Source organism: Hylobates moloch, unplaced genomic scaffold (genome assembly GCF_009828535.3).
Source record: "Hylobates moloch isolate HMO894 unplaced genomic scaffold, HMol_V3 SCAFFOLD_1, whole genome shotgun sequence".
Lineage (NCBI taxonomy): Eukaryota > Metazoa > Chordata > Mammalia > Primates > Hylobatidae > Hylobates > Hylobates moloch.
The window spans coordinates 148,143,078-148,160,137 of NW_026652276.1; the positions used below are offsets into that span (position 1 = coordinate 148,143,078).

A 17,060-nucleotide genomic window follows, 5' to 3' on the forward strand; every position below is an offset into this window, starting at 1 on the left:
CACTAGTTGGACCAAAGATGACAGTGTCCCATGAACTGGAGTAGCATTTAAGAATTTCCATTTCTCTTATATTCATTGCCAGTCTTTCTAGTGTACATATACAGCTAGATTAATCTTGTTATAAAGGATGTCAGATCATGTTTCTTCTCTGGTTAATCCCCACCCCTCCACCACCCTCTGCCTTACAATGGCACCCAATTTTTACAGACTATAAGTATTCTTGTAATAGTCAGTGTGGCCGTGCATGGACTGGCTTCTTATCACTAGTCTGACCTCTTTTACAGTTCTTCCTCCTAAATACTGTTTTTCAAACGGGCTCAGTGGCTCACGCCTGTAATCCCAGCACTTTGGGAGGCCGAGGCGGGTGGATCACGAGGTCAGGAGATTGAGACCATTTTGGCTAACACAGTGAAACCCTGTCTCTACTAAAAATGCAAAAAATTAGCCGGGCATGGTGGCAGGCACCTGTAGTCCCAGCTACTCGGGAGGCTGAGGCAGGATAATGGCGTGAACCTGGGAGGCAGAGCTTTCAGTGAGCCGACATCGTGCCACTGCACTCCAGCCTGGGCAACAGAGGGAGACTCCTCTCAAAAAAACAAAAACAGAGACAAAACAAAACAAAAAACTGTTTTTCCCACCCGCACTGGCCTCCTAGCTGTTCCTCCAACACTCTGGACACACTGCTGTTTTAGAACATTTGCATTTGTTGTTCCTTCTGCCTAGAATATCCTTTCTGCCAATAGCTCTGTTACTCCCTTACCCCTTCAAGCTACAAAGAGCACTTTCCTGCTCTCATTTAAAATTACAGGCTCCCCTTATGCCCTGATCTGGCATCCCTCATCCATTTTCCTTGCTTTATCTTTCCTCAAGGCACATTAACCTTTTAATATACTGTATAATATACCAAATCATTTTGTTTATACCTACCTGAGTCTAAACTTATGAAGGAAAGAGTTGCCTGGTACAAATTAGGTACCCGGTAAATACTTGAATGATAGAACCAAAAATATTTTAAGTTCTTCCATCAGGTAAAGCTGATCTTGCAAGAAGCAACACTAGATTTACCCTGTGTTCTGCAAACTGCCAGCACACCAACATCTAGCATGAAAGAACTTGGCCTGAGATCAAGTGGGTTTGGGCTACTTTTCTTCTCTCACTTTTCTTGGACAGCCTTGTCCACTGTTGTGAATTCATTTTCCACCCATTATATGAAGTCCCTATCCAAATGGTTCACAAGTACAACTCTACCCCAAAGCTGTCTCCTGGACTCCAGACCTGTAGATCTACCTTCAGATATTTCCACTCTGATGATTTAAAGGCACTTCAACTCCAAAACTGAACTTGTCTTCTAAACCTCCTCCTCTAGTTTCTTTCTCAGAAACTATGTTACTCTTGTCAGTTGCCCCAGCCATAAATCTGGGTGTCACCCTCAAATTCTCTCTCTTTTTTTTTTTTTTTGATATGGAGTTTCACTCTTGTTGCCCAGGCTGGAATGCAATAGCGTGATCTCAGCTCACCACAGCCTCCGCCTCCCAGGTTCAAGCAATCCTCCTGCCTCAGCCTCCCTAGTAGCTGGGATTACAGGCATGTGCCACCACGCTTGGCTAATTTTGTATTTTTTTTTTCGCAGAGATGGGGTTTCTCCATGTTGGTCAGGCTGATCTTGAACTCCCGACCTCAGGTGATCCACCTGCCTAGGCCTCCCAAAGTGCTGGGATTACAGGCATGAGCCACTGCGCCCAGCCTTCAACTTCTCTTTCTAATCCATGCTTATCCAAACACAAAGGGCCACCAATATTCATTTCTAAACATCTCTGGAAACCATTCACTTTTTTCCTTTTTGTGGAAAACAGGGTCTTGCTATGTTGCCCAGGCTGGCCTTGAACTCCTGGGCTCAAGCTATCCTCTTGCCTGTGCCTCCCTAAGTATTTGGATTATAGGCATGAGCCACTGCACCCTGAACCATTCACTTTTGCTAGTACCTACTCTTACCATCTCCATTTAGACCATTGTTCTCTCTCATTTGGATATTGTAACAGCTGCTTCACTTTTACCCCCATTTAAAAAATTGTGATAAAATTCACATAACAGAAAACTGAACAAAGTTAATCATTTTCAAGTGTCCAGTTCAAGGATGCTAAACACATTCATAATGTTGTGCAACCATCAACACCATCCATCTCCATAACTGTTTTGTCTTGTAAAATTTAAGCTCTACACCCATTAAATAATAACTCCTCATTCCTTCCTTCCCCAAGCCCCTGGAAACCACCTTTCTACTCTCTGTCTCTATGAATTTGAGTATAAACTTATCTCATGTAAGTGAAATCATACAGTATTTGTCTTCTTGTGATTGGCTTATTTCACTAGCATAATGTCCTCAAAGTTTATCCATGCTGTAGCATATTGCAGAATTTCCTTCCTTTTTAAGGCTAAATAATATTCCATTGTGTGTATATATATCACATTTTTCTTATTCATTCATCCATTGATGGACATTTTGGTTGCTTCCATGTTTTAGCTATGGTAAGTAATGCTGTTATGAACATGGCTGCACAAATATCTTTAAGATACTGCTTTCAATTCTTTTGAATATATACACAGAAGTGCAATTGCTTTACCATATGGTAATTCTATTTTTAATTTTTTGAAAAATTGTCATCCTGTTTTCTGCAACAGCTGTACCATTTTACATTCTGACCTATGATGCACACAGATTACAGTTTCTCCACATCTTTTCCAACACATTATGTTTTTTCTTCTAGTAGCCATCTTAATGGGTGTGAGATGGTATCTCATTGCAGTTATGATTTGCATTTCCTTTCCATTTTGGATGTCTTTTATTTCTTTTTCTTGCCTAATTGTTCTGGCTAGAACTTCCAGCATTGTGTTGCATAGAGTGATGAATGTGGGCATCGTTGTCTTGGTCCTAATTTTAGAGGAAAAGCTTTCGGTCTTTCACCATTGAGTATAATGTTTGCTGTGGGTTTTTTACACATAGCTTTTATCATGTTGAGATAGTTTATTTCTTTTTTTTTTCCTTTTTTTTTTTTTTTTTTGAGATGGAATCTGGCTGTTGCCCAGGCTGGAGTGCAGTGGCACGATCTTGGCTCACTGCAAGCTCCGCCTCCTGGGTTCATGCCATTCTCCTGCCTCAGCCTCCTGAGTAGCTGGGACTACAGGTGCCCGCCACCATGCCTAGCTAATTTTTTGTATTTTTAATAGAGATGGGATTTCACTGTGTTAGTCAGGATGGTCTCCATCTCCTGGCCTCGTGTTCCACCTGCCTCGGCCTCCCAAAGTGCTGGGATTACAGGCGTGAGCCACCGCGCCTAGCCAAGGTAGTTTATTTCTATTCCTAGTTTGTTGAGCATTTTTATCATAAAAGGTTGTTGATTTTTGTCAAATGCTTTTTCTGCATCAATTAAAAAGATCATGTGATTTTGTTTCTTCATTTAATCAATGTGGTGTATCACATTGCTTGGTTTTCATGAACCATCCTTGCATTTCTGGAATAAATTCTACTAGGTCATGGTGCATAATCCTTTTAATATGCTGCCAGTATATTAAATTATATTATATTTGTATTAAATTTATATTAAATTTGGCTTGCCAGTATATTGTTGAGGCTTTTTAGATCAATGTTCCTAAGGGATATTGGTCTGTAGTTCTTTTTTCTTATAGTGTTCTTGCCTGTCTTTGGTATCAGAGTAATGCAGACATCATAGAATTAGTTAGAAAGTGTCCCCTTTTCCATTTTTTTGGAAAAGTTTGAGAAGGATTGATATTAGTTATTCAAATGTTTGGTAGAATTCCCTCATTAAACCATCGGGTACAAGGCTTTTCTTTTTTGGGAGATTTTTTATTACTGATTCAATCATCTTACCAGTTATAGGTCTATTCAGATTTTCTATCTCTTCCTATTTAAACTTGGTAGGCTTTGTGTTTCTAGTAACGTACCATCTCATGTAGGTTATCCAATTTGTCAGTGTGCAATTATTTATAATACTCTCTCATAATCCTTTTTATTTCCCTAGAATTGTTAGTAATGTCCGCATTTTCATATCTGATTTTAATAGCTTGTGTCTTCTAACTTTTTTAAATCCATCTAGTAAAAGGTTTGTAAATTGTGCTAATTTTTTCAAAAAAACAACTTTTGGTTTCACCGATTTTCTCTATTGTGTTTCTATTGCCTGTTTCATTTATTTCTGTTCTAATCTTTATTACATCCTGCTTTCTGCTAGCTTTGTGTTTAGTTTGTTGTTCTTTTCCTAGTTCCTTAAGTTGTAAAGTTAGGTTGTTGATTTGAAATCTTTTGTGTATGTGTTTTTTTAATGTAAGTGCTTACAGCTGTAAGTTTCCCCCTTAGCATTGCTTTTGTTGGGTTCCATAAATGTTGATATGTTATGTTTTCATTTTCATTTATCTCTAAGTATTTTCTAATTTCTTTCTGAGTTCTTCTTTGACCCAGTGGTTGTTTGGATATGTTGTTTAATTTCCACAAATTTGTGAATTTTCTAGTTTTATTTGTCTTACTGATTTCTAACTTCATCTCATTGTGGTTGGAGAAGATATTTTGCATGATCTCTATCTTTTAAAATCCATTAAGACTTTATTTGTTACCTAGCATATGGTCTATCCTGAAAAATGTCCCATGTGTATTTGAGACGAATGTGTATGCTGTTGTTGGAGACAGTGTTCCATTTGTGTCTGTTAAATCTAGTTGGTTTATTTCATTAAGCCCTCTATTTTCTTTCTTTTTTTTTTTTTTGAGATGGAGTCTCGCTCTGTCACCCAGGCTGGAGTGCAGTGGCACGATCTTGGCTCACTGCAACCTCCACCCCCTAGGTTCAAGTGATTCTCCTACCTCAGCCTCCAGAGTAGCTGGGGTTACAGGTGCACTATAATTTTTGTACTTTTAGTAGACATGGGGTTTCACCATCTTGACCAAGCTGGTCTTGAACTCCTGACCTTGTGATCCACCAGACTCGGCCTCCCAAAGTGCTGGGATTATGGGCGTGAGCCACCGCGTCTGGCCAAGTCCTCTATTTTCTTACTGATCTTCTATCTGATTGTTCTATCTATTATTGAAAGGACATATTGAAGTCTCCAAATATTGTACAATTGCCCATTTTTTCCTTCAATTATGTTAGTTTTTAGTTGACATATTTTGATAGTCTGTCATTAGAAGCATAAATGTTTATAATTGTTATATCTTCTTGCTGTATCTCCTCTTATTAATGTATAATATTTTTCTTTGTCTCTTGTAACCTTTATTTGACTTAAAATTTATTTTGTCTTATATTAATATAGCCACATCTGTTCTCTTTTGGCTATTATTTGATGGAATATCTTTTTCCGTACATTCACTTTCAATCGATTTCTTTGGACCTAAAGTGTGTCTCTTATAGAGAGTTTATTGTTAGATTGTGTGTTTTTACATTCTGCCAATCTTTGTCTTTTGATTGGAGAGTTTCATCTGTTCACATTTAAAGTAATTACTGGTAAGGAATGACTTACTTCTGTCATTTTGTTGTATGTTTTCTACATGCCATATGGCCTTTATTTTTTTCTTGGTCCCTCATTTGCTGCATTACTGTCTTTTGTGTTTAGTTGGCTTTTTATAGTGAAATGTTTAGATTCCTTTTCTCATTTCCCTTCATGTATACGATAAACTATTTTTTCTTTATTGTTGCCATGGGGATTACATTTAAGATCCTAATGTTAAAACACTCTAATTTGAATTTGTGCAGCTTAACTTCAATAACATATAAAAACTCTGCTTTTTTACAGCTCTGTCACCACCCCTTTGGGTTATTGTCATAAAATTATGTCTTTATACATTGTGTACCCCAAAACACAAACTAATAATTCTTTTAAATGCATTAGTCTCCTAAATTATGTAGAAAACAAAACAAAGAGCTACAAAGCAAAGTTTGTAACAATACTAGCTTTAGACTGATAATTTTTTAATGTATTCATTTCTTAAATAATGAAGAAAACAAAAATTGGAGGTTCAAACTGTGTCACAAGAATACTGTCTTTATAATTGCCCATATGTTTATTTACTTGTATTGAGATCTTAATTTTTTCATATGACAGCTGCCTCACTTTTCCATCTAACTATTCAAATCTGAAAACAGTAGATAACTTTACTGGGCCTGTTCCAAGCACTTTACATCCATTTAAACTCCACAACAATCCTATAAAATAGATCCTGTTATTACTCCCATTTCTCAAATAAGGAAACTAAGGCACCAAGTATCTTTGTAACTTCTCAAGTTTCCACCACCAGAAAGTGATGGATCTCAAATTTCAACCCATGCAGTCTGGCTCCAGAGCTCATGTCCATTACCTTAGTTTCTTAGGATTAAGTCACACCATTGCTTAAACATTTAATGCCTCCCGTTTACCCTCAGGATGTCATTCAACTTCTTTACTATCCTCTCCAAAAGCTGACTCCTGCTCATCTCTCCATCTTTTTCTTTGACTTCAACAGCCACCACCTTGACCAAAACTCCCACACTTCTCACCCCTACTGTCTTCCTCATCATGAATGAACTTCTTTCAGTTCCTTGAACGCTTTCGAGCTCTCGCCTGTGCTGTTCTCTCTGCCTGGAACACTTTTATTAACACTCCATCCCCATTTGTGTGTACAGTCACACCCACTTTTCATGTCTCTGATAGACCTTTCTGCCGGGAGGTTTCTCTGATCCTCTTACACCCTTACCTCTAAGGGACTCGCCATTTTGCTTCTGTGCCTCAAGGTTGTGCTCGGGGCCCTTTTTCCTTCTCTTTGTATGTGGTCCCATAGTGGGTTCGTCCAGTATTATGTCCCATGGCTCCTAATCTCTACGTTCAGGCTGACCTCTCCCTGAGCTCCAGCCTTATATATCTGACTGCCAACTTGACCTCTCTACATAGAGGCCAAAAGACCTCATTCAATCCAGACAAAATTAATCCAGACAAAACAGAATTTTTGCCCATCATTATCCATTCGCTTGCCAAGTCCCAAATCCAGGAGTTATTTTGGTTCTTCTTGTACTATATCACTCTAATCTAACCCTGAATCAGTCCTGCCAACACTGCCTGTAAAAATTGCGAACTCTATCCACTTCACTATATCTTGCCTAGAATACTTCAACAGCCTTAGAACTAGGGTCCATGGTTCACTCTTGCCACATTGCAGCAAACAAAGCAAACGCTTAAAATGTAAATCAGACTGTGTACTCTCCCACTCAAAATGTCCCAGTAGCTTTTGTTATAGTCTGAATGTTTGTGTTGCCACAAAATTCATATGTTAAAATCCTAGCTTTCACGGTGATGGTATTAGGAGGTAGGGCCTCCTGGGAGGTTAAGTGAATGGGATTATTGACCTTTTAAAATAGATCTCAGGAGCTTATTCGCCCCTTCTGCCATGTGAGGACTGAACCAGAAGATGTCTTCTGTGAACCAAGAAATAGGCTCTTTCTCAATCCGTTAGTACTTTATCTCATACTACTCAGCCTGCAAAATTGTGAGAAGTAAATTTCTGTTGTTTACAAGCTACCCAGTTTATGGAGTTTTGTTATAGCAGACTGAACAGACTAAGACAGCTTTCTCTTACAAGTTGAATAAAATCCTAGTCTCTAGCCTGGTTCAGCCATCTCTTTGACTTCATTCTATACAACTCGCTCTCTCTCATTGCCACTATTCCCCAGTCACACTGCCTTTCCTTCCGCTGCTTGGATGTGCATCTTGCATTTTCTAGGTTTGGATTCACCTGCATGTGACAGAAAACTCCAAATAGAGATGACTTTCACTTATTGCTTCTTTCACTTTCAAATAAAAGAGATCCAGGGGTAACTAGTCCAGGGCTGGTATGATATTTCCACAATCATCAGGGTACCAGGCGTCTCCTATTTGTAGCTCTACCATTCTCTACACATGGCCTATACTATGTGGTCCAAGAGGTCGGCTGGTGCTCCATCCATAACATTCACATTCCAGCCAGCAGGATGACCAAAAGGCCTTTGAAAACATGGATGTTTTTATCCCACTGGTCCAAACCCAGTGACAAGGGAAGCTGCATCAATAGTTCATTCCTTTTCATTACTGAGTAGTATTTCATGGTATTTATATACCACACATTGTTTAACTATTCATCCATTGAAGGATATTTAGGTTGCTTCTAGATTTTAGCTATAATACATAAAACTGCTATAAATATTCATGTATAGGTTTTAATGTGAACATAAGTTTTCCTTTTTCTGGGATAAATGCACCAAAGTGCAATTGCTGGATCATATGATAAGCACTTCTTTAGTTTTTTTTGTTTTTTGTTTTTTGTATTTTTACAAAACTGCCATACTCTTTTTCTAAAGTAACTATCATTTTACATTTCCACTAGCAATGTATGAATGATCTGGTTCCCCACATCCTTGCCAGCTTTTGGGGTTGTCACTATATTTTATTTTAGTTATTCTCATAGTGGTATGGGAACATTTCATTGTGATTTTACTTTGCATTTCCTTAATAGCTAAATATTTTGGACAGCTTTCAATTTGCTTATTTTTCATCTCTATATCCTCTTCAGTGAAATGCCACTTTATGTCTTTTGCCCATTTTCTAATTGCCTTGTTTCTTTTTCTACTGTTGAGTTTAGAGAGTTCTTTACATATTTTAGACACAAGCTCTTTGTCAAATGTGTGGCAAATATTTTCTCTCAGTCTGTGGCTTGTCTTTTCATTCTCCTCATAGGGAGTTTCACAGAGCAAAAGCCTTTAATTTTGATAAGGTCCAATTTGGCACTTTTTCCTCTTATGGACTACACTTCTGGGGTCAAGTCTAAGTACTCTTAGCCTAGACCTAGGTCTCAAAGATTTTGTCCAATTTTTTTTTTCTAAGAGTTTTATTGTTTTGCATTTTACATTTAAGTCCATGATCTATTAGGTCAAGGTTTATTTATGTTTACCTATTAATGTCCAAATGCTCCAGCATGAAAATATTTTAAAAGGAATTGTTAAAGAGATGGTTGGCCCCCATCCCCCCACAACAGACACACACACACAATGATGATTAACAAGAGCCAGAATAAGCTTACCAAAACCAAGTTAGGCCAAAGTATCTTCTTTTCTTCTTTTTTTAAATAAGATTTATATGCTGGGAGATCCAGAGAATGCTAGCAAAATCAAACAAACTTAACACACATACTCCTAGATGGAAACGTGGTGCTCAGGGTGTGAGATATAAGAGTCTCAATGTATTTGACACTTGTCATAGACTCTCTGGAATAGAGCTGTGATTGTGGATGATATATTTTAAGACTACCTCAAGGTGTGTAAAGAAGAAAGGCCAAATGTCTGCAGTTGTGTCTTTGGAGGAATGTTGAAGAGCCACATATTACTTATTTCAGTCTCAATGGAACCTGGGAAACAATAAGCATACAGAGGACATGAAGCAAATTTGAAATGTTTGGCAGGCCATTTCATGGAAGAAAGAAAGGATGGGTTCTGTACAGCTTTGGGGACAGCAATCTGCATGACAGCTAGATTTGAATGCTGTTATACAATCTAGGACAAGTGAGTAAAAGTTACAGAAAGCTGGATTTCAACTCAATGTAAGAAAAATCTCTCTAATACGTTTTGCTAATAGATCATGGAATGCTCTAGCTCAAAATATAGTCCACTCTCCATCAATATAATTGTATGAGCTGTAACGATAGGTTGACCCAGATGACCTCACAACGCCAAAGGCAGAATTAGAAATGCTTCAATTTGAAGGAGGAGGGTTTTCTTATATGCTGGAGAAGTCAGGCAAGATTTCACAGTGTGGAGGGTGCACTTTAGGTTTCTTAAATAGTTAAAGGCTTCACACTTTGAAAACATGAAGGTAGGGATCTTTGCTAAGTGAGGAAATAGACACATGGTAGAAGATCACAACCTAAGTCTCTTTCCATGAAACCAACATACATGCACCTCTCCAACTATATTTTATATGGAATACGAAATGTTTGAAACAGAATGAGCCTCAGATGCCATCACTTCTAATTTACACATTTTATGGGGAGAAGAAACTTGGCTCATAAAAGTTCAAATTTTTTACCCAAGGAATGCATCCTGTATCTAGTCCGTGACAGATATACAGGTCTCCTTATTCCAAAAAGGTAGTATTTATTGGGTACTTTCTATTTCCAGAGTATTTCAAATGTTTTATGTAACTTAATCCTCACAACAATTTCATAACCTGGGTATTATTATTATGCCCATTTTGCAGATGAGAAAACCGAGGCTCAAAGAAGAAAAATTACTAGCCCAAATGGCACAGTGAATGAGTAGAAGAGCCAAGATTTAAACCTAGGATATCAATTCCTAAGACTATATGTATTTTAAACTTTTAAATTTTATGATTATATTGCTTTTAGTTACAAATGTAATTCAAGTCTAATAGTGCAGAAGTGTATAATGAAAAAGTTAGTAATCTGCCTCTCTCCTTTCCCAAAGCACTCTCCTTGGGGTAAACAATGTGTCCAATTTGATGCATATGATCTTGGACTCTTCTCTCAGTAACACCCAAATCCTTGACCGTTATGCTTGTGCTGCCTCCCTAGTTTAGTCTTCTTTCTAGTATAGCAAACTATCTCCAAACGAAAAAGACAAAGGAAAGGGGAAAATTTTAGAAACCGCTTAGTAACTAAACATCAACTGCTCATTTTAGATTGATAATTAATAAAGACCCATCATATACTGAACTCATCTGAAGAGGAGGCGGCGATAAACATTTGCTGTTGAGATTTACCCTGATGAGTATGTATATTTAATTAAAATGAGAAGATCTAAATGTGTGTGTGACTGTGCTATGAAAAAATCATTATTTTGCCTCGATAAGGAACAATTGTTCCCTGTATGACAGCCAGATTTGAATGCTATATTTCACCCTGGAAAATAAATGATCCTGGGTAATTGTAGAAAACTCTGAAAATACGTATTTTCTAGTGAAAATTCTAAAGGGCTTTATCTAATGTGGTAACAAAGTGTATAACTCTCTTCTATCCTATCAAGAAGAAAGGTACTCTTTCCTTTTCAGAGGAAACAAATTTCCAATTGTCATGTGACAGCTACATTCAAATACCTTTTTCCATTCTGAGGAAGTGACAGACTGAACATGATGAAATGTGATCATTTTTTAAAATCTGAAGTTTAGGGAATAGTGCACAGTATAACCTTACAAACAAAAACACATTTTTAGGCTGAGTGTGGCAGCTCATGCCTGTAATCCCAAAACTTTGGAAGGCCAAGGCAGGAGGATCACTTGAGCTCAGGAGTTTGAGACTAGCCTGGGCAACATAGCAAGACCCTGTCTCTATGAAAACCAAACCAAACCAAAATAAAAAAACACATTTTTATTGTTAGAGTTTTTCTTACCTGATTTATCACCCCATGTTACTTTTAAAATAAAAAAAGTTGCAAAATTATTCTTACGTAGTACAATTCTTCCAAAATGTGCTATTTTCAATTTTTTAACTGAAAAGTTTGTCTGTAAAACTTTCTCTAGAATAACGCCTCCCTTCATGGTTTCAAACAGTTTAATAGCAGATCAAAATACAGGCTCAACATCAGCATATTGAGATGTATCCAAAATAGGAACACTTTTTTTGTGTCTAAAAATAAACTGCTACTGTTTTAATATGTGGAACAAATAAAATGGATTTGGAAGGGGAGCTCACAGCACTACTGTGTGACTGTTCTTTTCATTTATTCCTCATAAATTAAACAATGCAAATTTAGCAATAGTTTTGCCCAGTGGTTGCCAATTTGGGCACCAACTTTCCTGAAGAAATAGCCTGATTAGAAAATAATTGTACTTCTTCCTCACTAGTGTTACCACACCTGCACTTTTCATTTGCTCTAAGGTACAGTGGCAAAACTGCATCTTTCAACCCTGCCTCTTTTATCTGATGTAGTGGATGACAGGTAATCTAGCTGAAAGTTCCGACAATTGCACCACCAGAAAAACACTGGCTGATGAAATCTGAGCAGTTATCACACTAACCATCACCTGTCAAGCCTCTTTCTTCAATTTAAGGGCGCATCAATTTTCTGAAGAGGAAATCAAGGGCAAAGAATAAAAGCGCTTCAGATAAACACTGACAAAGGCCCTTTCTGCCTTTTTTAAAAAAATTTATGATGGGATGTACTATCATAGGTTGCTCCGTGAGGTTTTATCAACTGTCCTGATACATCCCAGATAGCTCAGAATTCTCTGGCCATTGATGAAGTACTATACTTGCACTTACTGAAAGGGCAGAAGATTTCCAACTGAAAATTACTTTCACTAAATACCACAAAGATATTGAAGGCAGAGAGAGCCTGGAGATGGAACAAATGACAGCTGCATATAACAATGAACCTCTCAGTTCTCGAGGCTGGCAGACAAGACTGATTAGAGTAAGAACATGAAATAATGTTTTCTTAAAGCCAGGGAGCATATTGTGTAAAGTGTCAGGTACAAAGAGTTCATATGTTCTTTGTGGTGAATTGGGAACGCCATGCTGCCAGCTGTATTACAGTGTGGCCTGTTACAGCTTCCAGACCAAGATTTTTTTCCTAAATCTATCTAGTTACCACACTCAAAATACACATGCAAGTCACGATGAAAGAAAAGATAAAGGGTTGGAGAAGTAAAAGACATAGTAAAAAAGATTTTGTGAGGCGCTTGGAAATTAGTGCTTAACAAAATCAATCTGTTTGTCTTCGGAGATTGAAAGCCATCAGGTTGAGGTGCTGGGCCTTATCTATAATTCTCCTGGGATATCAGGAGAGAGTATTTTCAAGAGGGAACCAATGTGTGGAGTAAATATTAGTTTTGACTGGTCAAAATATTATATATTTATTAGTATAAACTAATGAAATATTAGTATAAACTAATAAAATAAAAATAAAAATAATATTTTATTAGTTTATATGGTCTGATATGAGGCCAAATCTGTGAAACATTCCCACTACTGATAGTTCTGACTTCTCTTCCATCCAGTGGAACACAGACTTGGTGTATTCTAGAGGCTATTGGAGTTTTTGAAGGGAGAGCCAAGTACTCACTCTCTTGGTTTCTTCAAGTTGTGAGTCATTTGGGAGATAGACAAAACAGTCAGGGATAAAAAATATCAGCTATATTAGCATTAAAGTGAGATTGAAGAACAAGGGTTGGACTCACCTGCCTCAGTAGGTTTACCAAGCAAAAGACAAGAGAATGGGGCCAGTCTACAAGCTGGCAAGCCCTAAATAAAGGAGGCAAAAAGAGTGTAGACCACCTGCATGCAACTGAGCCTCTTTTCAATTGTCTCAATCCAGTAACCAGTCTCTCCTTTAGGATAGGACGAAAAGGAGGGCAGCGTATAAAAATAAAGATAGTATATTCTGAAAGAACGGACATTTGAATTTTGTTCACCAAAGCCCTACATTTCCCAGTGCCTTTGTTTGTTTATTGATTTGTTGGTCAGTTTGTTTTGGGTGGTGATGAAAGGAGAGTATTAGGAAGCCTATTTTGCCTTAGTCCAAGCCAAATTCCCCAATCCAGTTTTATCAGCAGTAAAACTACGTGATGTCCATATTTCTCCTCTCAAATCTTAGAGTAGAAAGCAGTATCACTAAATTGCCCAGTAGCTCAGACTTGCCCAGATATCAACTGGACATTCTCCCAGTGGCCCATGAGAGCAAGTTGATTCAGTGGAAGTTGAATCTATAATGGAAAAATTTTATTTTGGAACAGTGGTGCTTTAAGTCTGGCTCAGCTCTAGGCAGTTTTGTATAACAGTCATTGTACTATTGACAAATGATATACCATTGATTGACAAAATATTAAAATCACCTCATTCATGAAAATGACCCATCAGAGGCAGTATTATTATTCCCCTTCACCCTAGAGAAATATTTCTGAGGAAAGACAAAAGAAAGGGAGGCAGGTGAAGCAAAAGGCATGCAAAGCCCAGTCTTTCCCATTTACTATTAAGCTACCCAAAGAATGAAAATTGTAGCATAGTGTTTAAGAGCGGGAGTGCCAGATGTAGGCGGATCTCAGGTTAAATAGGACTGCCGCCTTCACTAGCTACTGTATGGCTTTGACATATTAGTGAGCTACCCACGCCTCAATTCTTCCTTTCCAAAATGGAGATAATAACAGAATCTAACTTGTAGGGCTGTTATGAAGATTGAATTAGATATTGTATTTAAAATGTTTAACAAAATACCTGGAACAATGTGTAGGCCTGCAGTAAATGTCAGGTCTGATCGTTCTTAGCTCCCAGTAATATGTTGAGAGGGCATTGACCTTGAACTCATTTCTTCTCTAATAGAAGTAATTCCTAGAAGACCTTTTCCAATTTTTGAATCTTGCAATGTGTCCCCAAAATACTCAGTTCCTTCAGGACAAAACATTAAAACAGACATATTCTAAATGGTGGTTTCACAAGAGAAAAACCGTTGGTTGTTTTTGACCTGTCTATGTAACAGATTTCTTATTTGCATTTTTCATGACACTTTGAATCCAAACCCCAGATATGTTTTGCTGTATTCTCTTAAATAGTGAAATGGCTTTAATTATTATTCAAATGTAAAAGCAAGGTAGAGACTTCCCAAGACCTCATAGTTATCATCTTTACACATTCATTCTTCTTGCTCACATTTTCCCAAAGTGGAGTTCTGTCATAAGATGCCACTTTTTAAATTTACTTATTTCTTCTAAGAAGCTCAAAGCACTTACAGACATCTCATAAATTTGTGCAACATTTCTGTGACTAACAAATCAGTGAGGAAGAATAAAGTTGAAAAAAAATGAGGTATAGAGACAGCGGATGTTGACCAGGTTACCAGATGACGCTATGCCAAGGTGGGGTACCTGCCAGGTCACTGAGCCTTTCACCTGAGCCTCCACTGTGGCTGGGCAGTGTGGGCGTTCCCAAAGTGTGTGGCTATCTGATTTCAATATTCCTCAAAGTCCTTCTTATCATGACTCCTGCCTGTGCATGATGACCTCAATTAGGCTAAGATAAGAACCGATTTTACTTATTTTCTCCAGCACACCATTAGATAGGCTAGAAATGTTTGGTTTTGTCTGTTTTTGCATGATGAAGAAAGCAAATTAACAAATTTGAAAATTATTCGATAGATTGTTCATCCTCTCTATAAGGATAAACTCTTGGGATTCTTGCCCACTTTTCTCCAAAAAGGTGGGAAAAGAAGGGTTTTATTTTTTTCTGTTTTGTTTTGTTTTCATTTCTCATCATCATTTAAAAATATATTTTTTTGTGATAATCTTGTATTATCTGACTATTTCCAGCCTTCTTATCCCAGAGATACTACACAAGAGTGAAAGGAAGACAGCAATTATGTTTAGACAAAACTGGGCTTAAGTGCCACTTTGTTGGGCAATGTTCTTAATAGCACTAACCCTTCGTTTCTTGTTTGAAACTGAAGTTTGGTGGGATAATTAAATGAGATAATTCGAGGCAGGCACACCCAAAAAATCACTTACGAAAAGTCTCTTCATTTGCTCATTTTCCGTCCTCAATTTAAGTATCTCTGTTTCGTTTTTTCCCCAAAGATCCTCTAATTGTATTTATACTTGGATCAATCCATTTGGTTTTTGTTTGTTTGTCTAGGGGCAGGGGAGGAGGAGGGAATGCTTTTATCTATTTAAAGTGGCGTTGCCACAGGGCGCGGTGGCTCACACCTGTAATCCCAGCACTTTTGCAGGCCCAGGCAGGTAGATCACGAGGTCAAGACATCAAGACCATCCTGGCCAACATGGTGAAACCCCGTCTCTACTAAAAATACAAAAACTAGCTGGGCATGGTGGCAGGTGCCTGTAGTCCCTGCTACTTGGGAGGCTGAGGCAGGAGAATTGCTTGAACCCGGGAGGCAGAGGTTGCAGTGGGCCAAGATCATGTCACTGCACTTCAAACTGGCAACAGAGCGAGAATCCGTCTCAAATAAAAAAATAATAATAAAGTGGCATTGCTTTCTTACAAAAGTTATGCAGGGTGCCAGTGACCTGGAGGTTGAACCTACAAATGTGAAATATTTATTTTGGAACAATGGTGCTTATAGTCTGATTTGGCTCTAGGCAGTCTTTTATAATAGTAATTGTACTATTAATTTTGGCATAATTACGGGCAAAAAATAGGAATCATCTCATTTATGAGTAAGAGTCATTAGAGATGGTATTATTTTTCCCCTCATCCTATTTTAAAGTTGGTAATTAAGAATGGGGTGGCATAAGGCATTTTGTCCTGTCAAATTAATTTACAGATTAACAAAGCCTTGGGAATCACTGTTTTACAGCAATAATTACACTTTGGACAGAAATAGCAAAAATGAAAAACCAGGTATTTGAACTTCTGTGATTATGTAAGTAGGAAAGCAAATTGACTAAATTCTCTCCTGTGAACAGCATCCTCCTTGGGCAAGGAAGATGTCAGCAATCATAAAACAAGGTGGGTGGATGGATTTTTCTTTTTATAGTGGCACATCAAAAATAAGACAGCTTTCTCTTTTCTGTGGCTTTGGGATGGGGTACTCTTTCCATCTAATGGAATTAGAAAGTAAAAGTATATTCTTTATATTGTATTTTAAGCTCTAGATGAAAGTTGCTACATCAAGATAATTGATAATATAACCTGAGGTATTTCTTTCTATTGCTTCAAATTTTGGGGAATGCCCAGCAGGAAAAAAATAAATAAATCTGTTTTTCCACTCATAAAATACCTTGAGTTTAATGCAGCTCTTTTCTTCATTTTTGGAACCTCAGTATTTCCATCTTTCTTCAGGAAATTCCATTTCACTGCTCCTCCTACAAGTCATTTAGGACACAATGAAAAATATAAATTTAGCACAACTTTGATCTTCATAATTTTGTTTTAGAAAGTGGTGTAATTGGTTAACACCTAGTAACAAGTTTTAGGGCCAAAACCATGGCAGAAAATTTTATCTAAAATGAATTCAAATTAATTTACACATTTTTATTATAAACAAATTATGGTGGAAACCTCTAATCCAAAAGACCAAGCATTCAAAACATTCAGATTG

The 17,060-nt window shown here is 37.5% G+C and overlaps 1 long non-coding RNA gene across 1 annotated transcript in view; it reads right to left on the reverse strand.

The window, feature by feature from the left end:
* Positions 1-14,230: 14,230 nt before the first annotated feature.
* LOC131384590 (uncharacterized) overlaps positions 14,231-17,060 on the reverse strand; it is a 45,293-nt gene continuing 42,463 nt past the window's right edge. The window contains exons 2-3 of the long non-coding RNA XR_009215594.1: positions 16,740-16,824; positions 14,231-14,395 (exon numbers count right to left, since the gene is read on the reverse strand). This is a non-coding gene — a long non-coding RNA (uncharacterized LOC131384590). The remainder of the gene's footprint in view (positions 14,396-16,739; positions 16,825-17,060) is intronic.